Source organism: Talpa occidentalis, unplaced genomic scaffold, assembly GCF_014898055.3.
Source record: "Talpa occidentalis isolate TD23 unplaced genomic scaffold, MPIMG_talOcc4v2.1 talOcc4.2, whole genome shotgun sequence".
In the NCBI taxonomy this organism is placed as follows: domain Eukaryota; kingdom Metazoa; phylum Chordata; class Mammalia; order Eulipotyphla; family Talpidae; genus Talpa; species Talpa occidentalis.
This window is the reverse complement of record NW_023602073.1, coordinates 128816645-128840944: the sequence shown is the minus strand read 5'-3', so window position 1 is coordinate 128840944 and position 24300 is coordinate 128816645. Positions and strand designations below refer to the sequence as shown.

General features: G+C 34.6%; 1 pseudogene; it reads right to left on the bottom strand.

Annotated features, from left to right (window-relative positions):
• Positions 1–1286: 1286 nt before the first annotated feature.
• The window catches only part of LOC119251534 (40S ribosomal protein S4, X isoform-like), a 105648-nt pseudogene continuing 82634 nt past the window's right edge, over positions 1287–24300 (bottom strand).

Here is a 24300-nt window from a genome sequence, read left to right as displayed (position 1 = left end):
AACTATTTTTAGAATAAAGCAGGACTTGAATCTATAGTTTTATTTTGGTATCAAAGCAAAATTCATAGGTATGTTTGACAATGTAACTGCTTTATCAATATTAGATAAATGCAAGCAATGTATCTTTCAATATTGTATACTTATAAAAATAATATATTCATCATTTACTATAATAATATATTATGATATACATATTAACGAATGTGTTATTTATTCTGTGAATGTGAAATTATTTATGTTAAATAGCAAATCAGTGTTAATAGACTTGGAGTGAATCACTGTGATACATAAAAGGCTGTCAAACTGAACATGAATCATGATGCATTCATCCTGAGGGTAAGGACACAATTGTGCACAGCTTTGAGTGCCCGTTGTCTTTAACTAAAAATTTGTTGACAACCAAAAACACTTCATTTGTATTTATATTTATATATTTTTCAGTTATGCTTTTTGAGCTAGAGTTGATTTATATCATTTGTACTTTTAATATCAGAACATTTAAAAATACTTCTATTAAGTATTTTGCCATAGATCTTTATTACCTATGACATTCAACTTTCAAAACAATCATTTTTTATCTTATTTAAATTCTCACTGAGAAAAATATCAAGCATTCAAATAATTTGAAGAGCCTATGTATTGTCTTCAGACGAATATGTAAAATTGAAAGTAATTTTCTATTTCCAAACAGCAACCATCACAGCTCATCAAGGCTGATGTTCATTTCACAAATTAGACCCACAACAGCAGGCATTGTTTATGTGTTTAGTTCAGTATGCAAACAGTGCCCCCATGAGGGTTGTATTTCAAAATAAATAAAAACTTTTTTAGTTTCTTCAGATTTCACTGGATCTTCAAAGTGTGTGCTTATGTGAAACAGTTCGCTTCTCCTGATTATCAGTAGTCTGTATACCATACATAACTAGAAAGATCAACTCCTATTTTAATTTTACTGCTTGTTTTAAACTCAACAAATGTCCCTTGGTGCCATAATTGATCAGACATAAAAGACAATTATTTTGTCTCCTCATTTTTTCTGTTTGCATTTCACTTAGGTCCCATAAATCATGAAATAGCAAATCTATTATTTTAAGAGAACAGATTTCTGTTAAGATAGTGGTGATGGGTATTTTTTTATATTAAAACTCACAAAGGCTTATTCAATTCAGTATTTATGGAATTTTGTAATTTCAAGGATTGTTTTCAAGTTGAAAAATTATTATCAGTAACTTTTGTCATTTTTATTTTTTATGCTGTATTTATTTTATTTAAGTATCAAGACATTTTCATCCATCTATGTTTTCTGGAAAGCATTTCTGTTTGACTGCCAACCTCCTGTCTCTCTCTTTAGCAATAATGAGGCAGATACCTTTGCCTCAGAGAAGAGAAATCCATGGTGTTGCCTTTGCCAAAAACAAAAATGTTGGAGAGGCAGGTGGCAAAGCTCTTGCCTTGGCATCTTTCACATGAACTGTATCAGAGAACAGGTCTCTTTCTGTTGGTGATCACAACTCTTCCTAGGAGGTGATCACACTACCTCCTGTCACCATGAATTCCATAGTCATGCCAGGTTCCAACACAATCTGAACAGTATTATTCACTCTGATGAAGGGATCATGATAGAAGATGGGACAAGCATCGTGGGTCACCAGATAAGGAATTACTTTGATGCCCACAAAGATCTTGCTCACTGAACAATTTGTACTTGGCCTCCACAGGTGTAATGTGATGAACAGCAAAGTGACCGTTGATATCACAGATCAGATGAAAATTCTCTCCGATCTTGTCAACGCTGATGACATCCATTAAGCCAGCAAGGTAGGTTATAGTAGCATGGACCTTGCCATAAATCTTAATGAACTGCTGTGCACAGATGTTCACTTCATCTCCTTTAGAGCATACTTAAGTCTTAATCTTAGGAAAATGATAAGATAGAGACATCCTCTCAGTTTGTCGGCACCATTGACTGGACAAAGCGCTAAAATCCTAGTCCATTGATCCAACATCCAATGCTTTGGAGCTGCAATTTGTTACATATGCTTTTTGGGATCACAAAGCCATGACTGAGATAGGAACAGAAGGGAGACTGTCTCTTCAAGTAAGCCTAGAAAAGAGGGCCAGAGGATGCATGCTTGTCTTATTTTTTTTTTAATTTACTTATAACCTGAAATTTGAGATGGTGTAACAAACAAAAAAATCATCTCTTCTACTAAGCTGACCCTCAAATTTAGTTTTCTTTTTTTAAGTTTATTTATTTTATATAAGAACTGGGGCACAGGCCAGATGTGCGGGAGGGTGAGAGGATTCACCAGAGACAGAGCAGGGAACAGAACAGGCAGACTGACAAAATACACTGCTGAGGGCAGCAGCGGGAGAGACAGGAGAGGTCTGCTGCGCCATGTGGTTTCTCCCTGGCTAGCCAGGGATTGAGCTCGTGCTGCAGAGGCTGCGGATTGCTTCATAGTGCGGTGCATAATCACTTGAGCCACCAGGGAGGCCCTATTTTAATAATCTTAAATGCTGCTTCATTCAGTCATGACTAGATAAATTTCTACTAAACAATCTTTAGAATTTTCTTGTGAGGAAACTATAGAGCCCCAATCATCTTATAAAATGAATAAATGAACACACACAAAACTCATTAACTGAAATTGCCTTTGATTTGAATCTTCTCAAGTTCCATCAGATTTTTCATGGAGTATAGTCACCCAAACTATAATCCCATTGCAAGTGAGGACAAACCATAATTCTAGGCAAAACCCCAGTAATTCCTCTTCTGTTTCTGATGTATTTCTACTCAACATCAAGAATGTGACAATATGCTTTGTGATATCCTCAGCAGCACTATGGTCAGTTTCTTCAGGGAAAAAAAATCTAACTATAACAGTTATTCCCAGGAATTGTGATTCACAACTTAGAGTCATCACGCCAAAGTATCTTTTGTGGTACTTTTTGCTAAGTACAAAAGGCCTTAGAATTCACATCCTAAAATTAACCTCCATAAAACTATTCATGGACACACACTTAAAACAGTCTTCTGAATGTTCCCTTGGCATTTTAAAAACTGGAGTGATTTCATATCATTTAGAAACTTAAATATTTAATGGAACATTTCTTCCTCTAGGTCATCTTAAAAAATATTGTATGTCTAGTCTATTTTTACTACCATTTAATACTAAACCTTAAGGCAGCTTTTTCTGTCCACTTGTGTCTGTGCAAGTTTTCCTTTCCTTTTCCTAATAAACTTGTCCTTTTAAAATATAAACAAATAATAAAATAAACCTTAAAAGTGCCATTTATTTTAATCTGTTTCCTAGCTTAAAGTCAGTTATTATTTTTGTCAAAACAAAATCTATCTTTTAAAATACAGTCTTTGATACATAAATTATTTAGTTCTTAAAATAAAAAGCAAAAGCAAAAGCAAAAAGGTATGCCTCTTTCTCCAAAATAGTATTTGTATTTCAACATTCATCATCCTTACTAGTAATTTTATATGCTCTTTATGTTATTTTTGCTTACATCACATAAAATTGAGATTCATTAGTCTCCTACATATTAGAATGTTATCTCTGGAAGCTTTTGAACAATTGAGAATGCTATTGGAAATCTACCACATCCAGTGTCCTAACTGTCTGTATTGATAGACCATACATTATGCCCAACAATTGCACAATGTCATTACTATGTTCTTTTAGGTCACTCCATTAAACTGTATGTGGTCCTGGTGTTTTAATCTTATAAGTGAACCTCAAGTGAAAAAAATGTTGGAGAAAAGCTACCTAATGGGTAGGAAGTAAAAGAGGAAAAAGGTAGGGGTAAAGAAAGGAGTTGCATGATGATTCTGATTGCAGTCACCTTTTAAGGATTCTCACTTCATAGTCAGAAAGAATTCTTTTTGTCATCATCTATAACCCATAATCTCAGGACCTAGCATGTAGTAGGTGCCCAATAAATGTTGCATAAATAAGTTAATCCAATATCAAATTTAGAGTTTGATACTAATGAAATCTCATTATGTGTCTCTAAAACCACCTTTCTGAGTTTAGGGGCAGTCATGGCTGCATAAGTTTTGAGACTTCCACATAATGGAACAAGAAAATTGCTCTCTTATACCTAAGCCTGAACAATAGTGCTTCTTGGGTATTTTCTCTCATCCTCCCTCCTTTTTCTTGTTTATTCAAGCATTTTAAACTTTTAAAAAATATTTTAATAATTTTTTATGGAAGTAGTTGGCTTACAACATTTTATGTAATTCAGGGGCTTAATTCACACCTTTTCATACTGCTTTAATGTAATTTTTAGTGACATCTCTTAATTGATGTCACGTAGATAATGAGAAAAGAGTTCAGAATGACCATAGAATACAAGGCAAAACCTTGAAAATACTTTCAGTTTCTCATGAATACAAAGTCTTTTTAATGTGCTGATTAAGCTTAGAATGAACTTTTGGCTCTGAAAAATTATTCTTTTTGTAATATTGAATGAGTGTTAAAAATTAATCCTCCCTGCCCACTTATATCAATAGAAGCAGTAATAGTATGAGTCGGTTATGAGTTGCTTTGATAGGGTACTATAAAGTCTCTTATTCCTTATAGAGTCCTGGCATTAGGTAACTTTAATTGTTGGTTTCAGATGTCAGTCTCCATCAGAAACACAGCTGGAGATTGATAGATGTCACTTGGGAATAAGCATTTTGAATTACTTTGAAGTCAATTGGACTGAACATGAAAATTTTATAGTTAGTGGCAGATTTCTTTCTAAGATATATTTAAGTAAAGTATCACTTAAACCAATTACATTAAAAACTATCCAGAATAAAAAACCTCAAAGGAAAATTCTCTTCAGTGGCAGTGTTAATCAAATAAACCAAGAAAACATTTTTCCCAAACCCATAATTTCCACGTTTTGGGTTGTCCTCATTTGGATATAGTTCATTTTAACTCTTTCTATTTCATTCTGAGCATCTTCCATTTTGAGATAGTTATTTTGAAAAGATGTATAAGTGGTAGCACACACAGGATGAAGGTCAATGGTGTGATACTTAAGTACCGCAGGGAACACATGTTTTGGGGATTCTGACTGTTCCCGGCTGTAACTATTCCCTTATGTTTCATTGGAAAATGTGACCCTCTCTAAAGGATGCTGGGCTGCCTGGTCTGTGGAGTTGTCTCTTTTATACAGAAAGAGTCTTAGGAGTGACTCATTTACTCTCCCAAGAGGATAAGAGGACAATGGTTTTTTTCTCTCATGATTACAATTTCTAGCTTCAACTGTGTTTCCTATTAGAAGGTATACATAAATCAGATTTTAATTGCTATGTGATTTATAGAAAAATTTTAACCCTTGAATCAAAATTAAAAGTAACAATATTAAAAGCCTTGGATTACTAATGAGCTAGCAGATTGAAGGTAACAAGTGCTAAATTAAGTTCTGTGTCTTGATGTTAGGAAATTTACTGACACTGGCAGAAGAAAATAAAAGAAAAAAAGTTAAAAATAAATAAAAGTGGAAATGACATGCAATGTATAAATTGGTTGACTTCAATGTTTTATACAAAATTATTTCCACCACGCTCTCAGGTTTTCCTGCTACTTCAGCATGAATAAACTTACATTAACATCAGACTAATCACTTTGTATCCTGAATGTTATCACTGTAGCATCTTCTATTCTTTACTTGAATCACTGGAGTCCCTTTGTTTTAGATGCTTCACGTGCCCCATTCATTGGTTTGCATCCAAAACATCATGACTCTGGGACTGAAAAATATCCACCATGAACACTTTGGATTATCTCAGCATCCAGTTGTTGCGTCAACTGCAACAAACAAATTTGTGATTCTTTTCAAAATTAGAGATTCAGTGATTAAATATACAAGTGGAAACTCTGTGGGTATGGAAGCTATACATTATATGTATAAAGTGTATTTTCGGGTGCCCCTCTATCACTTGGATATGTAACTTTTCCTCACAATTGGTGATAATATGTTATGGCTTCAGCATCACACTGTGGTCTATGCTCCTCATTTTTCCTTTGGTGTACAGACCAGAGATCCTAGTGCATGAAACACTGCACTAGATAACCAGAGCCTTGATTCCTAGGTTCATTTCTGCCACCTTTTGCTGTCATTTAATCTCTGTGTTCAGTTTCCTAATCTGCAGAAAATGGGAATCCAGCTCAGTGATTTATATCTAAGGCCTGAATCAGCACAATATTGATTCTGCCAATTCTTCACTCTTTTTAGTTTGTTTTCTAGCCAATGGATAAGTATTTAATTGTTGCCTAATATTACCTAGGTTAGATAAACTTCTTAGTGACTCAATAAATGTTTTCTAACTGAAGTCAGGTCTATAAATGGCAAGCAAATTTAACCAATATCATAAATACTCCTCTACTCAGATTCCTGCAGCTTTTCTGTGAAGAGTAACTGAGGGTCAGAGAGCAATTGCGTGCATGAGTTTGGCTGCTAATTTAGCATCAGAGGACCTGTGCTAATCCAGGATAATTACTTTTCAGGTTCAGCTTATCATGAGTGGGCAAAATGGCTTACTCACATGGTGTCTTGTAACAACTTTCAAGTGATGGGAGGAGGGAAAGACGTGCATTATATTAATAGACATAATTGCATGTAGTGAAAAAAATATTGGAAAAGGTCGATTAAACCCAACCAAATATATACACACAAGTGAATGGGTTTATTCATTCAGGACTGTGTTGGCCCACAGGACTTTATAGTCATAGATGTGTTGAATGTTTAGATCTATTATGAGAACGTGTTTTCTCCTAAAATGTCTTAGCCAGAGCTTTGTAAAGGATTTCCAGCATTCCATTATTAAGAACTGATTGTTTTGAGTTAAACCAAGATTCACTTGTTTGGATAGGTGATTGCATAATGTTTTTAATCTATCTTTAAGGGACTCTTCTTGATGTGACAGCAAAGAGCAAAGTGAACCACATCTTTGTGTATGAGCCAGGGAGACTAGGTAGATACGGTGTTTGAGTGTCCAGGGAAGCATAGATCTGTGAGAAGTGTTACAATAAAGATAAATGGGAACCAGAAAGATTCATAGGGGGACTTTAGATGCCTGGAGAAAAAAAAAAATGAACAAAATATGGAGGCAAAAATAACCAAAAATACACTCAGTCAACTTGCTTCCCTTTTAGAATCTATTGCTGTTTGTGCTTATATCTTGAATATGTTTAATAAAATGCTGCTTCTGATTCTTTTACCTAAGTACTTAAAATATTTTGTTCACCTTTCTGCCATTTGGGAATTTGTATGAGGCAAGTATTCTTGTTAATTCTGGTTGTTTATAAATTAGGATAATCACACATCAATTGTTTTCTAAATCTAGAATAGAGATTTTAAAAAACACTTTCTAATTTTTTTAAAAGATTTATTTATTTATGCATACAAGAGCTAGGGTACAGGCCAGAGGGGTGGGGGTGGGTGGGTGAGAAGATTCACCAGAGACAGAGCAGAGAATAGAACAGGCAGATTGACCGAAGTACACTGCTGAGGGGAGCAGTGGGCAAGTCAGGAGAGGTCTGCTGCGCCATGTGGGTTGCTTCCTGGCCACCCGGGTATTGAACTCATGCTGCAGAGGCTGTGGATAGCTTCATAGGTTGTGTCTTAACCCCTTGCACCACCAAGGAGGCCCCACTTTCTAATTTTTGATTCTAAAAAGGTCAATGGCAGGTAGGCAAGGAAGTAGCACTGGCAAAATATTAGCAAAATTCTACAGATATACATTGAGGATATATATTTTATTCATTATGTAATAGAGTATATAGTGATATTAGCCCACTTTTATTGTGCATTTTCTCAATGTACTATATAGATATTTAATCCTGATGACTCTATAAGGTAGCTTTTAAACCCATTTTACATCTGAAAAAAACTAAGGCTTCAAGAAATCAAGTCACTCAAACTTACTCTGCTAAGTAGAAAGCACAGCAGAAGATTCAAATCCAGATTCACAAGACTGGAGATAGGTTTTAAAGAAATCTGAGCAATTGCTGGTTATAGTTATCAGGTATTAGTTGGCTTGTGGCATTGGAAAAAAGAAAACAGACGGGAACCAAGACAAAAGATAATTTTTGCTGTGGCATTTATGGAATCACATAAAAATACATTGGTTTATAGACTTTGAGTCTGGGGTTAAATCGAATCAGGCTGAACTGAAATTGTCACTAATTAGCATTCCTGCAGCATAGTTCCAAGCAGACTGATGGCTAACTGTTAATACAAATTGAATTAAGATGTCGTTGCCAAACCTAGGAATTTATAGTAGGCCCGTGACTAAGTAAGAAATTTCAGAAAAATGGAAAATACAGCTGACAGCATTAGTAATTCGGCATTGTTGTTATTCTATGCATTGCTGCTTACATTCTTTTAGGAGGAACACTGATGGGAACATTCCTCAGGCTGGTTCAAATGCTGTGGACTAATTCATTCCGGGTGCCTTTGAGTAAAACTGTGCTTTTGGTTACTGTGACCACACGTGTCGGATAACATTACCATAGTGGCATCTATGGCCGAGAGACACAACAGCTAAGGCTGAGATGTTTATTCCATTCCACCCTCACTTGTTCTAACTCTCTGCAATTTTTTTTCCACTGGGATTTTGATATTTGATGTCAACACAGCACAATCTTGTTTTCAAACCAGATTATTCTCAGCCCAACTTAAGATGAAAAATAATATAAATGTGTAATCTAGATGGCAGATATTTACTATTTTTTTCATTTGAATGTTGTCCAAACAATCTATGTGTCTTAAGGTGGGAGTTATATTTTTGTGTTACCTAGAAATACACTGGAGGGCTGAAACAAATAAAAATAAAACTATGTCTTGGCATCTTTTCCAGACTTTGTGCACCCCACTTACTTCCATGCTTCCATGATTAGCTCACTTTCTTTTTTTTTTTTTTAAAGATTTATTTATTGATTTATACAAGAACCGGGGTACAGGCCAGATGTGCGGGAGGGTGAGAGGATTCACCAGAGGCAGAGAGGGGAACAGAACAGGCAGACTGACGAAATACACTGCTGAGGGGAGCAGCCGGCACGACAGGAGAAGTCTGCCTGGCCATGTGGGTTTCTCCTTGGCCGGCTGGGATCGAACTGGCGCTACAGAGGCTACAGACAGTTTTCACAGTGGTGCGCTCCACCAAGGAGGCCCTAGCTCTTTTTCTTAAATAAAATTATGTCTATCAATCAGCAAGAAAAAGACAATTATAGAAAATCTGACATATTTATATGCAGCTTACGAAAGATAATATTACAAAGCCAATAAACACATGAAAAATGCTCAATTTCATCAACAACATCATAAAGTAAATTAAAATCATGGTGAGACATCACTATACAGACAAACCTAATTAAAAAGAAAAGTCCAACAATACCAAGTACTGGAGAGGAATTGGAAACACCAAACTCTATCACTCTGCAATGGAGAGTGTGTATTGTTAACCACTCTGAGCAACTTTCTGGATCCTTACTAAAGCTGAACATGTGGAGATCCTCTGACACAGCAGTTCTATTTCTAGGTGTAAATCTACCAGAAATGCAAAGTCATGTTGACCAAAATATAAAGTGAAGTCAACAAGAAAAAACATATCTAGAATATACATGGTATTATTCATGATATCCCCAAATAGAAAAAACCAAATACTAATTGTAATATAATTAATAAATTGTAGCATATCCTCACAATGGGTTATTATACACATAATGAAAATGATTCCCAAGCACAAAGAGTAATACAGAGGAATTTTATAAGCATAGCAGCTATAGAATGAAGCTACCTACTAGGAAATACATACAGTCTGACACAATTCAAGTAAAATACAAAATGGACATATTTATGTTATTGGAAGGTAGAATAATACAAACTCTTGGGGATATGGTACTTGGAAAAGGCCTTTTGAACTGTTGCTAATTTTTTATTTCTTAATCTGGGTGTTGATTACATATGTGTGTTCACCATTAATGAGTGGCATACATATGACTGATGCACTTTTTCTGAATGTATGTTATTCTTTTAATAAAATCATTTTTATGAAGGGGTGACAGAACAATTTTCACAATACAGTAATTTGAGTATCACATCAGTGAGGTTGTCTTTACCAGATTAGTTAACAAGCTCCTTACAAAGTAGATAGGTCTTGTTAGGCTGGAACTTAAGACAAGAAAGCTTTGCTATATATGGGAAGAAGGCAGAGACTCTGGCAGGTTCTGAGCTCACATTCAACCTAGATGGAGAATTGCTGTGGGTAGGACTGCTTCGAGAAGCAGCTTGTAGATATCTTAAAGAGCAGGCAGACAATGGAGAGAGAACAGGATGTTAAGTTACAAAGTAAACAAAACTGGAGTACAGGTCCTAAATAAAACTTACTCTATTTCACAATTTACCCAGGGCTAGACCTACCCCCAAAATAAAGTTGATGTTAGTCCAAGTGACAAGATGTTTTTTACCTAATAATTCAAAACACTGTACCTCAGTGCAAGCTTTGGTGGTCTTATGTGGTGCTTTCTTAGTTCTTCATTGGCAATTTGTGAGGAGAGGGTTTGAGAATGTAGGGGAGGGAGTGAGACTAAATCCATGTGGAACATTCATATTGCAGAAGTTCTGAACAAAGAAAATCTACCAACAGGACTATATGGTAATATATATGAAATATATATAACTCAAAATTGTTCCAATACAAAATACAATAAAAAGGCTTTCATTAATAATACTATTCGAGATACCATTTATTTAAGAAAAAAAAATTTTCTATGTTCACTCATTCATCCATTCTCATATTTCATAAATAATAGATGAATTCTTAGCTTATGCCTTTATTAGATACTTCTATTTAAACCTGTAAGAACATGAGCTACAGAAACATTTCCAGGGATGATTGCCTTAAAAAATTTGAAATTTTGACTAAAATACAAATTGTAAAAAATTTAAATTGAAGTAATTGTATGCATCCAAAATAGTATTTGTTTTTTAGAAATGCTTCCAGTGAATTAAAAAATATGGCAGCAAATTTAGATATTAACAAAATACCCTGTATTTTAAATTATATTGGATACGGGGCCTCCCCTGGTGGTGCAGCAGTTGAGCGCTGGACTGCGAAGCTGCCTGCAGCCTCTGCAGTGCCAGTTGGATCCCCAGCCCCTGGCGAAGATCCCACATGGCGCACAAGACCTCTCCTGTGGCCTGCTGCTCCCCTGAGCAGTGTATTTCGTTGGTCTGTCTGTTCTGCTCCCCACTCTGGCTCTGGTGAATTCTCTTACCCTCCTGCACTTCTGATTGTACCCAGTGCTTGTATAAATAAATAAATAAATCTTTAAAAAAAAATAAATTATATTGTATATATTTTAATAGGTTAATGATATTTACTTTTTCCTCTATGCTTAACACATCAATATTAAGTCCAGTAACAGAACTATCTTAAATGAAATATACTATTCTACAGTGAGAACATGTAGTCGAATAGCCACTTATTTTTGTCTCATTTTTCTGAACCCTGTTACTCTCTTGGGTTGCTATAAAGACCACAGTTCCTGCAACAGTTTTCAATCTCAATAGATTCATCTATTCTGCCAAGAGTAGCAAAGATGGGTTCAAAACAAGATCTGCAAAATCAAGGTAACAAGAACTATTCAAATTCTTTCTTCTCTAAGTGATCACTTCTTCTTGGCACTAAAGACTGTTTTTGTCTTTCAACAAAAATGTTGCTTATCTCAGCAAAGTTTTAATTCCATGACTCCTTTCTCCTTCTTATAGTATATTTATCCATTTATAAAAGAAGATGCCTGACTGTTCATAGTTTCAAATAGAAATGTGTATCCGTGAATCAACAGGCTGTTTCGAGCTTAGGAAGTAAAGCCCAATCAATTGATGTTTGAGGACTTCATATTTTTTAGGAAATAAAGTTCAGGCCTCAGCCCATCATCTGTGAACATTCACTCTTCCCTGCCCCAGGGGGGTCTGCTCAGGGTCAGGCGGCTCCCTGGAGCCAACAGGTCTATGAGCCTGCCCTGACCTGAGTATAGATCACATCTGGGCAGTGACCAGGCTTTCCCACTTTTAACTGTCTCTAGGAACCTAAATAGACCAATCAGGTCAAACTAAATGCACCAATCTGGTTTGAGCTCTCCAGATGTCACTACCTTTGAGTTAATATATTCAGATTGAAAATGGAAAACGACCTTAATGTTATTAAAAAATTATCAAAATTTTTATATTTTCAATAATTTTTCTGTATCCCTGAAATTTAATAATAAAAAGTTTTAAAAACATGATAATTACTAAGCTCTTAGTATTTCCCTACTTTATAGATGGAGAAAATACTTTTTGAGGAAATCTGCCACTTTCAATGTTGCCAGGGTCTCAATCAGATATTTAATAATCATTGCCCCTCCCAAAAGGTTTTTCTTCACATATTCTAGAATGCAGAACAATTAGACATTTCTAAATTGCCACAACTTAAACATATAAATTATCAAACCTATGAATGGCCAGAGTGGGCTAGAATAGTTATAGTAAATCATAACATTATTGTTATTGTTATTAAGGAATACAATAGAAATAATCAAGAAATATATAAAGATTTATATATATATAAATATATATGTTTATATATATAAATATATAAACATACAAAGTCAAGTAGAACATAATTCAACATAACAAAAGTGATTTATCATTCGTGCAATATTTTTAGTAATTCAGGTTCTAAATTCAGTCTGTTAACAGAAAAATATCCCAATCTCATGGGGAAAACTGTTAACATTTCTAAAGTCTCAATTATCACACCCAAATAATGGGTTGGGTCAATAATGATAGCTCATGAACTAAATAAGATAATAAGAATTAAATAAGTTAAGGCCTGCAAATTATTTAGTACTGTGCCTTGTACATAGTTGACATGTAGTACATTTTAGCTATTTTTGTTGCCAATAATTATTGCTTTACATGTAAAGGTTTCTTGTAATTCACTGTAGTAATGTTCTCAGAAGCCCCTTCAAACATTGGGTTAACAAATAGGGAGACCACAGAGGCTTGTAAGTACAATATTTTCATAAATTGAACAATGTATAACCTTTTTTATGTGTGTTTCTACTTAAGGAAACCTTTTTAAATGCATATTGTTGATTCATTAACATTAAACTCAGTCAAAAACACTGTAAATCATATCTTAATAAGGCTAATCTAACACACATACCATCTACATAAGGCACACCCACAGCCTTTTTGCAATTAAAAAAAGTCTACCCAGGGGCCTCCCCTGTGGCTCAGCGGTTGAGCGCTGGGTTGCGAAGCTGCCCGCGGCCTCTGCAGCACCGGTTCGATCCCCGGCTGCTCCCCGGCCACCAGAGGAGGGTCCCGCATGGCGCGCAGACCTCTCCTGCCACCCGCTGCTCCCCTCAGCAGTGTACTTCGGTCCTTCTGCCTGCTCTGCTCCCCGCTCTGGCTCTGGTGAATTCTCTCACCCTCCTGTGCTTCTGACTGTACCCAGTGCTTGTATAAATAAATAAATAAATAAATAAATAAATTAAAAAAAAAAAAAAGTCTACCCAGTACTTCAGCACTATACTTGGGGGGCATTTTATTTATTTATATATTTACTTCATATTTAAAATTTTATTTAATAAATTGAATTATATATTATGTTAATATAGTCTTAAGATATAACTATTGATATTGTTGAATATATCATGTGACATTTATTATACATATTCAGTTCACTTATTAACAATAAACACTTAGTTGTGTCGTCTACCTATAGCTGGGGGCTATTTTAAACAGCAAAATCACCAATAAAAAATAAGAAATGAGAAAGAGTCATATTAAATAGATTGTGAAAAGGACATTTTTTTCAACCTCAACTAGGAATCTGCATTTCAGAGGACTCATACATTTTTTGCTGCTCTATGCATATACCTGTGTAGGGATGATTGCAAAAACACTGGAAATATTGATCTGGGGTTACGAATAAACATTACTCAGCAGAAGAATTTGCAAATACAGACTCCCCAAATAATGAAAATCAACTGTCTTGAAGTTTTGAAAAACTGAAATAAATCCAGATTCCCTACATAATAGTGTTCAAGGTGGAAGTAGTAGGAAAAGAAGTTGAAGATTTTCCTGCCAGCAGGAAAAGTAGACTCTAGTAAAAACCTGTAAAGGAGATAGCTATCTTCTTAATAATAATGGGGCACCACCAATGAGGAGTTTTATATGGAAGAATGTCATACTTAGATTTGTGCTTTATAAGAAGCACTATTACCAGAATAGAAGCCACCCAATAAATGGTTGTTTGTACATGTGTACACTAATACTTAACTCATAAATTCTGTATTGACTGGATGATTAAATGCAGTATAGACTTTTGTTTTTTGTGGGTTTGGAATTAAGGCTGGAGATAGGGAGATTGTAATGCTTTATTGGAGGTGCTAGCCAGAGAAGATAGACAAGAGAATGAAATAAAATAAATATTCAGTTTGAAAAAGAAGAGGAGGAACCATCTCTACTTGAAGATGATGATTATATGATCTTATATATAGAATTTCCTAAAGATTGTGCTATTAGAGCTATTAAACTAACTAGAGTTAATGATCAGTTTCATTAAGAGTTTAGATTATAAGATCAATATACAAAAACTAATTGTATTTCTATATAGAGCAAAACAAAAATAAATAAAACAACTGTATTTACAATAGAATAAACATAAAGTACTTAGCTATAAATAACAAAAAGCACAAAATTTAACTTTGAAAACTACATAACTTTTCCAAAGAAGTTAAATTCCTAAGTAAATGGGAAGACATCAATATTCAGACTAAGAACTGAGTTTTGCTAAAACTGAGCTACAGATTCAACCTGATCCCTATGAAAATTTAAACTTTTGTTGTTGTTGCAGAAATTTACAAGTTATTAAAAATACTTATAAAAACTAGCAGACATTATTAAATTAAGTAAGGGTTCTGAGGTTAAGAGAGAACGAGAAAGAGTCAAGGGGACATAAGCCAGTGGAGGGGAAATTTTCTTAAAAATAAATACAAAAGAATAAAATAATGTAAATAATAAACCAATAATAAAAATAATTATCTAAAAGAAGCAAAAAAGAAAAGGGACTGTAAAACAATTGAAGCAAATAAAAACAAATACAATGATAGATCTAAACTCCAATATCAGTAATTATATTAAATGTAATGAGCTCCAACTAAAAGACAAAGATCATTAGACTGTCATAGTTACCTATTGTTGCTGGAACAAATTGCCACAAATTAAGTGGCTTTCAAAAACTTAAGTCTGAAAAGGTAAGAAATTGACAAGCTGATGCTCTATAACTCAAAGTACATTAGTGAAAAATGTCTAGAATAGGCTAAAATTCACATGATAAACATTTGACCAAGAGTATCCAAAACAATCTTGAAAAAGAACAAAGTTACAAAACTCACACTTCATTCCGAAAACTTACTGAGAAGCAATGATAATCAAGACAGTGTAATATTGACATGAAGGTCAAGGAAATAAAATTGAGAGTCCAGAAATATATATGGACTCACCCCCAATATATGGTGAGTTGATTTTCAAGAAAGGTACCAAGACATTTCAGTGGGAGAAGAATGGTCTTTTCAACTATTGGTGCTGGCAAACTAGATACCTCATAAAACAAAGTGAAGTTGTATCCTTAACTCACACCATATACAAAATTAATGAAGAACTGATTAAAGATCTGGATGCAATAACTAAATCTATAAAACTCCTAGGAAAGTCAGCCCTAGCAACATCAGCAACAGCAAAGGATAAACTGAATTTCATCAAAATTTAAAAAATTTGTGCTTTAAAGGACACCATCAAGAGAATAAAAGGACTATACATAAAAATGGTAGAAAAATTAAAAATCATATATGTGAGAAGGGACTTGTATCTAGATTATATAAATATTACAAACAAATAATAAAGACAATCAAGTTAAATGTAGGCAAAGCATCTGAATAGATGCTTCTTCAAAGAAGATTTACAAATAGATACTAAGCACATGAAAAGATGTTTAACATAATTAGCCATCAAAAAATGCAAATCAATGTAACAATGAGATACAATAGGAGGGCTATAATTAAAAAGAAAGATAATAAGAAGTATTGGCAAGGATGGTGAGAAATTAGGACCTTCAGACTGTAGTGGGAATGAAAATCATTTCCTGTCAATGGAAAATCATTTCTTGAGTAAGATAGTTTCTCAAATAGTAAAACGTACTATGACCATGCAATGCTACTCCTAGGTAGATACCCAAGAAAAATGAAAACATATGTCCACAGAAAACTTCTATTGAATGGTGATGGCAGCATTACTCACAATAGTCTAAAAGTGGAAATAACACAAATGATAGTCAACTGATGAATAGGTAAATAATGTGATATATCCACATAACGCAATATTATTTAGCAATATAAAGTATGAAGTACCAATAAATGCTGTGGTATAGATATACCTGGACAACATTATGCTAAATGAACGAAACCAGTTACAAAGGACTGCATATTATATGGTTCTATTAATATAAAATGTCTAGAATAGGCAAATCTGTAGAGACAGAAGTATATTAGTGGTTTCCAGGGGTTAAGGGAACAGAATGATAAGCAGTGATTGCTAATGTGTATGGGTTTCTTTTTGGAGTGATGAAATGTTTTGGAATTACACAGTGGTGATGGTTCTGTGACTCTGTGAATGTACTAAAAACCACCAAATTGTAAACTTTGATTTATAATGATGCACACCTGAAACTGATAAAATGCTATAATGCAACATTGCTGCAATAAATCATGAAGGAAATCAGAATAAAGAAAATCAGTCTTGCAAGTTCTAAATGTAATCTTACTATATAAAAATCTTTCAATTGTGATTCAGCCCTTTTGTGAAGGGAGTAGGATTTATGTGTGAATTTAAATATCTAAAATTTGAAGAGAATAATTATATAAGATTTTCAATTCTGGCCACAAAACAGTACCCGCTAAGAGAATTGTCCACCCACTGTTATTCACTATAAAGATGAATAAATTTTTTGATAGACACTTTTGAAGCAATGAGTAACACATGGTCAAGAACTGTCATTTTTTGAGAGAAAATGGAAAAGTGTGTGTGTCTCATCTTTTCTGAACCTGAGTATGTGGAAAAGGAGCCTAATCAGAACATCGTAAGCTTGTTTGGCTAAGGAGGCAATTTCTAACATCAGAGGTATGGATTTCGTTGGTTCCCTGTCCTGGTCTGAACACTGCATGCCCAGGGCAAAACTCTATGAGACCGACAGCAGAAATGTAGACAATAGCTCCAGTGAGACTGAAGGTGAATGAAGATATTTGAGTTTGCTCTATGTTGGGAGTTTGAGAGAAAGAACGGAAGAAAAGGAGAACTAAGGTGAAAATAAAAGGTAAGGCCTCCCTGGTGGTGCCGGGGGTTAAGACCCAAACCATGAAGCTGTCCACAGCCACTGCAGCAAGAGTTGGATCCCTTGCCAGGGAGCAGCCCACATGGTACAGCAGTGTATTTCAGTCCATCTTCCTGTTCTGTTCCCCACTCTTGTCTCTGGTGAATCCTCTCACCCCCCTGCACCTCTGGCCTGTACCCCAGTTCTTGTATGCATAAATAAATAAATCTTTTAAAAAAAGAAAACAGAAGGTAACATTGACTATATTGCTTAGCAACTGTGACCAAAATCATGACATATTCCTATTTTTCTTTTTCGTTATCAGTATTTTTTATTGAGTTAACATTGGTTTGCATTGTTGTTTGTGTTTCAGAAGTGTAGGGTCCCCCCTTCAGGTGCTGTTTCCATGACACGCTCCTATTTTTCAAATGGTCAAACAAAACAAAAAAATTTCTTAAATAATTATTAAGTGTGTTAACAATGTTAATCTATAAAATTTAAGAATAATCAAAAGGGAATTTGTTATATTCCTACCAATTTCCTTATGCAAAAAGACTCATTAACTGTGAGAAAAGGACTGCAGAGAGAGAATAGGGAATATAAGATTTAAGCATTCTTTGGAATTTATTTAGCTTGACAGATTTTTTTTTTAATGGGATGATAAATTAAGAGAGGAGTAGTAAAGACAGGAGAGAAAGTCTAAGAATATTTATACTCAGTAAATTATTCCCTAGAACAAAACTCTTCTAGAGAAATATTTTTCCAACATGATCAACCCCATTAGTCCATTCACATAGATGGAATCTTTGGTTTAGCATCAAACTAGGGAGATATACTAAAAGCACGATTCAATTTTAAAATAGGGATCAATGTCTAGTCAGGTGTGAATCGTTTTTTTCCAGGTAATATCTCACCCTCCTGTCCTTTCCATTTGAGTAAAGGATACATCTGTCAATTGTAAACACGTATTCACCTACTGACTGAACAAAAAGGCCAATTGAAAATGAGGTTAGGAAAAACACGAGCCTGGTCTTATCACATTAACAAGTGATTTAAAAAATTGTTTTAACCTCATAGTACGTGGTTAGTCATCACCATGTGCACCACTAGCTCAAACTAGATATTTGTACTTTTGCCAAATAATGTCACTTTAAATGTGTGCAAATATCAATATCACAGTGAAATTTAGGACCTAAATTCTGACAAGGTGTGACCACATGCGTGGTAGTGAAATTTCATCTGTTCCCTTAAAATTTCTCCTCTAAAGATGCTTTATTTTAGGAGAAATGGAATCCATTTAAGTTTAAAATTTCCGTTCAAGACAGCTATGAAAAAATAAACTGTACTGAAAAAAATTCTACCTCTAAGTATATATAGATTTGTTATTCACTGAAATTCATTGGTAATGTTTTCTAAATGACTACCTTTTTTTTAATACATTATGTATGAGAAAGCAAAGTTTCACCGTATTGTATATTAGGTTAAAACCTTTAAAATAAATAGTAGACAGTAAAATTCATCACACTATGCCTCCATTTAACGTTTTTCCACAGCTAATGTTCATTTTTTAAAGGGTTGGCTAAGGGCCCAAAAAGGATCATGTAACACTGAAAAAAAAATTCCAGATCCCTGGAAAACATTATAGAGACATTCCATTGTATTTAATTTAAAAAAAATGATATTTGTCAAATTGTTAGCAATCTATTAGACTATGCACTCTGCAAATATACCACCATTTAAAAGTGTTAATAATACATCTTATTGGCCTTCCCACTAGCCAAGAGTTCTTGGTAAAATATTTTCCTACCACATAAGCCACTAGTCATCAACCATGTCAAACAACATTTTCAAATTAGATAATGAAATTCTAAGTTGACTGTACTCAATAAATAATCAAGAGATATATAATGCTAACCATTTACTATTTTAAACCTATTCAAATAAGCTATATAACATAAAGGAATTTAAGTAAAAACATTTATATTGATCACACACAGGTAAACCTATTAGAAATGTGTATTTTTAACTTAGTCTTATCCAGAATAGAAATGTATACTTTTTTTTTAACTTAACCATTTATTTATTTAGTTTAAAGATTTATTTATTTATACAAGCACTGGGGCACAGGCCAGCAGCGTGGGAAGGTGAGAGATAGAGCAGGGAGTAGAACAGGCAGAAGGACCGAAATACACTGCTGAGGGGAGCATCAGGCAAGACAGGAGAGCAGCGGGCTGAGGGGAGCAGAGGGCGAGGCAGAAGAGGTCTGCCACACCATGTGGGAATCTCCCTGGCCGGCTGGGAATCGAACAAGTGCTGCAGCGGCTGCCTGCAGCTTCACAGTGCTGCGCTCAACCCGCTGCGCCTTGGGGGAGGCCCAGTCTTATCCAGAATAGAATTCAAATGCATGTATATTTTAAACTGAGATTAGAAATTTGCTTAAATATATTTAAAAAATTGCTCTTATCTTTGGTAGATAAAATTCACCATTTAAATCATTTTAAATGTATAGTTCAGTGACATTGACATTAGACCACAATCATCACCACCATTTATCTCCAAAACTTTTTTTATCTTCTTGAACTGAAACTGCCTCAATGAATTTGAGCACATTTAAGTGGAATCATATATTATTTGTCCTTTTGTGAATAAATCACTTAGCTTAATGTAGCATGTCAGAATTTTCTGTTTCACAAGACTTAATAACATTCCATTACATAGGCATTCACATTTTGTTTGTTCGTTCATTCAATGTACAGTTGGGTTGCTTCCACCTTATGGCTATTATGAATAATGCTTCTATGAACATAGGTGTCAAATATTTTTTCAAGTCCTTGTTTTCAATGTTTTTAAATATATACAGAATTAAATATATACAGAGTTAAATATATATATTTATATATTTTATATATTTATATATTTTATCTATTTACCTATTTAAATATATACAGAGTTAAATATATACAGAGTTAAATTTCTAGATTTTTTGCAGTACATTTTTAACAAATTCTCAGAACTGCCCATGGATTTACTTCATATTTTGAAAGTTGTAGGGTGGTTGTTACTGTTTTGAGGGAAACAGTGTAACCCTAGCCTTCCCTTTGTGTTCACATTTTCTCTCCTGGTCTCCTAGCTCTGGAAGCTTTGAGGAAGTTCACCATTACGGACCTATTTTAAATTCTGAATATTCATTTGCTTCAGTGAAGTTAAAAGTTAGCTCTTGAATAATCAAAGCTGGAAGAAACATGGAAAAAGCCCAAAATATGTTGACCACTCTCCAATCTTCATGTATAGCCTCATCCTAACTCTTCTAATGCAGCTCTCTAGAAAACTAACATTCAAAGTCTTCCTCCTCAACCTCTTCCTATGTTCAATAGTCTCTCCAAAGAGAAGATTCTTCATATTTCATGGAACTCTGATCATTATTTTCCTTATTCTGTTTTCTGGGTTTTTTTTTGTTTTTTGTTTTTTATCAACCTCCTTTCTACCTCCCATCCTGAACTCCATGCTGCTCCCAAATGCACACACTGATGTTTGAAAATTCAGTGTCATCTTTTGGGAGCCCTTTCTGATATCCCAAGATGGTATACTTTTCCTTGTCTGAAAAATGGAGGGGAAATTTTCCTTTTTCCATTGGCTTGCTATAAGAATTATATATAAAAAGATATGTTTACATATGATTTGAGGCACATGGTAAGTTCTCAATAAATATTGACTATCATTACTGAAGAAAAAAAATTTAATGGAAGATGAATTTTTTTACATGTTAATGTTAATGCATGTAAAAATCATGATTATTTAACTGAAACATTCTTTTTGTTTTGCTTTCTAATTAAATCTTACTCTTACTTTCTACTGATTCTAAGAGTTCTTCCCTAAATCTTCACTAAATTATTCTGATTCACTTTAATTGTAGTGTTCTATCATAATTGACATTATTATATTTTGAGGGGCTATCTATTGCTCTTCAAGAAGTCTTCCAAAGACATACAAGCAAATGGTCAGTATCTCTATTTATCTAAGTGTATAGTCAGTAGTTTTGAGTACTACTCTGCTGTGTATCCTCAGCAACCATTCAGTTGCCACCAATATCCATGAGTGATAGACATTAGAGGTACGAGGGATTCAAAACATCTTTGAGTAGAAACTTGACAATATGAAAGAGAATTTAAAGAGATTGGATTTAGTCAAGTTGTGGAATAATTGATGAACACAGGAGAAGAAAGAGAGTGATTGAGCTGCAACTGCTGAGAGATCATCTAATTTCACCTGCTTATTTTATAAATGAAAACATGAAGTAACTTATTACTCTAAGATTAAGGCCAGGGACATGGCTTAGGAGGGGAAATCAGTCATTTGAGATTCAAGAAACCTGAATTCCAGACTTAAATTTGCCATTAATATTGAGAAAGATAGTTTTTCTGTGTCTCACTTGCCACAAATGTTAAATGAGAGGATTGAGTTAGAATTCCATGATGCTTACCTTAACTAGGCTGTTGTAATTCTCAGGTTAATGATATTCCTACTGAACGTTTACATTCTAAATATGGGCATAATAAGTGGTGGTCTTTACTACCAAGCTAACATTAGGAAGTTCTGCTTGTAATAATAATTATTATAATTTTAATCAGTTAACATTAACTAGTGCGGGACAGAGAATATGAGCTCTCCTTTAAAATATATTGGATTAGGGCCTCCCCGGTGGCGCAGCGGTTGAGCGCTGGGTTGCGAAGCTGCCAGCAGCCTCTGCAGCGCCGGTTCGATCCCCGGCTGCTCCCCGGCCACCAGAGGAGGGTCCCACATGGCGCGCAGACCTCTCCTGCCGCCCGCTGCTCCCCTCAGCAGTGTACTTCGGTCCTTCTGCCTGCTCTGCTCCCTGCTCTGGCTCTGGTGAATTCTCTCACCCTCCCACGCTTCTGACTGTACCCAGTGCATGTGTAAACAAAACAAACAAACAAATAAATAAATAAAACATGCCTCTATTAAAAAAAAATAAAATATATTGGATTAAAGTCATACTTTTTAAGAAAAAGTTTGTTTTCCCACTTTCTAGCAATAGATAAAATTATTTATTTTTAAAATGTTAAGCACTTGCTCAGTATGACCAACATTTCTGGGTGTTGAGGTTATAAGCAATAAAAAAATATAGAAAAGGACCCTTGGGACTCACTGTGGCACAAGGGGTTAAGACACAACCTATGAGGCTGTCTGCAACCACTGCAGCACAAGTTCAATCCCTGGCCAGGGAGCTACCCACATGGTGCACCCACCACTCCTGACTCTCCCGAGCTCTCCTTAGCAGTGTATTTCAGTCAGTCTGCCTGTTCTGTTCCCCACTCTGTCTCTGGGGAGTCCTCTCACGCCCCTCCTACACCTCTGGCCTGTACCCCAGTTCTTGTATGCATAAATAAATATTAAAAAAAAAGAAAGGGACCTTGTCCTCAAAAATAGAGAATTGAAAATATTTAAATAAAAATTTAAAAAAATCTGAGTATAATAATTTCTTGGAAAGAACAAAAATTTTGTATTGAGAATATTGGATGATATGACTGTAGGATAAGAAGATGTTGATGTAAACTGGATGACCACCTCTAAAAAGAAGAAACTTGGGCAAAGGTCTACATTATTAAAATAAATCAGTCATGCTGAGAAGCACAATGATGAAGTACAAAAGTTATAGAAAAGGAATGAGCTTGCTTTTCAGGAAAGAGAAAGGAGACAGAGTGGTATATGTGGGATTAAGTCTGCAAGACAGACAAGGGCCAGCTTGGAGAAAAGCTAAGAGATTCCACTGAAATCTACATATATAACAACTAAAAAAAAACTTTTAAACATTAAGATAATGCATTCTGGGAAATTTTTGCTTAAAATCCAAACTGACATTATATACTTCTGTCTTCCATGGGGTGTGAGTTTGGGGATAGTGGTACATGCACATATGGGGGGTATGGTTTGTGCATGAATATTTCTTAAAGATTTCTTAAAGATTCTTAAAGATTCCTATAGGCCTCACTTCCCTTTGTGGAGATTGGCAAAGGACAAAGAATGGGAAATAACTGAAATAAACATTCTGAAGTACATTTTGTGGTTCTTTATATGGGCCTTGGAAACTAAAGCTGAATTTAGAGTTGGTTAGAGACAGTGCATTTATTCTGCAAAGGACATGAGGGTATCCAATCCATGTGACATATGGCTGGGAATAATATATTTTAAGTAGAGAAATCACCAACATCAAAATTGTGTAATTATTATGTAAGCTGCCTTGGTCCCACCAAACTTTCAGTAACTGGGTTACATTGAAATGTCCTTTTTCTGAGCCAGTTTGCTTTTTTTGAGGGGGTTAAAAGAGCTGAGTTCTATGTTTGGATTGATCCAAAGCAGAAATGATGAAGCTGAAACTCAGATTCCTATGAAATCTGAAACTTGAAGGTAGAAGAGACCATGAAAATATAAGTCCCCTAGGAATGCATAGAAATCATAAGAAAAACGTGGTTGGGTGACTTAAGCTGGTGTGTAAGTTATGTAAGTGTTTATTAGTGAGTTCATTTTCAGTATCTAATCACTATGAAGTCTCCTAAAATAATTAGAGGAAGAAGGAAATGAGATAGAGATTGACTCCTTAGAATCTATAAGCACCCATGATGCTAAAAACATACAAGGGGTGAGAAAAAAAATGTCAAGTTAGTTGTTTAATACAGGATACTCTACATAATTGACTGATTAGGCAATTTTTTTACTTTGCAACCATTTTCTTTGGCCTAATATAGAAACCGCTCAAAATAAATATTTAAGAATAGAACTACATTTACTTTATTCCAAATTCTGAGAAATTCATAAATATGTTTTTTGTTTTATCAGCAAGAATTCATGTG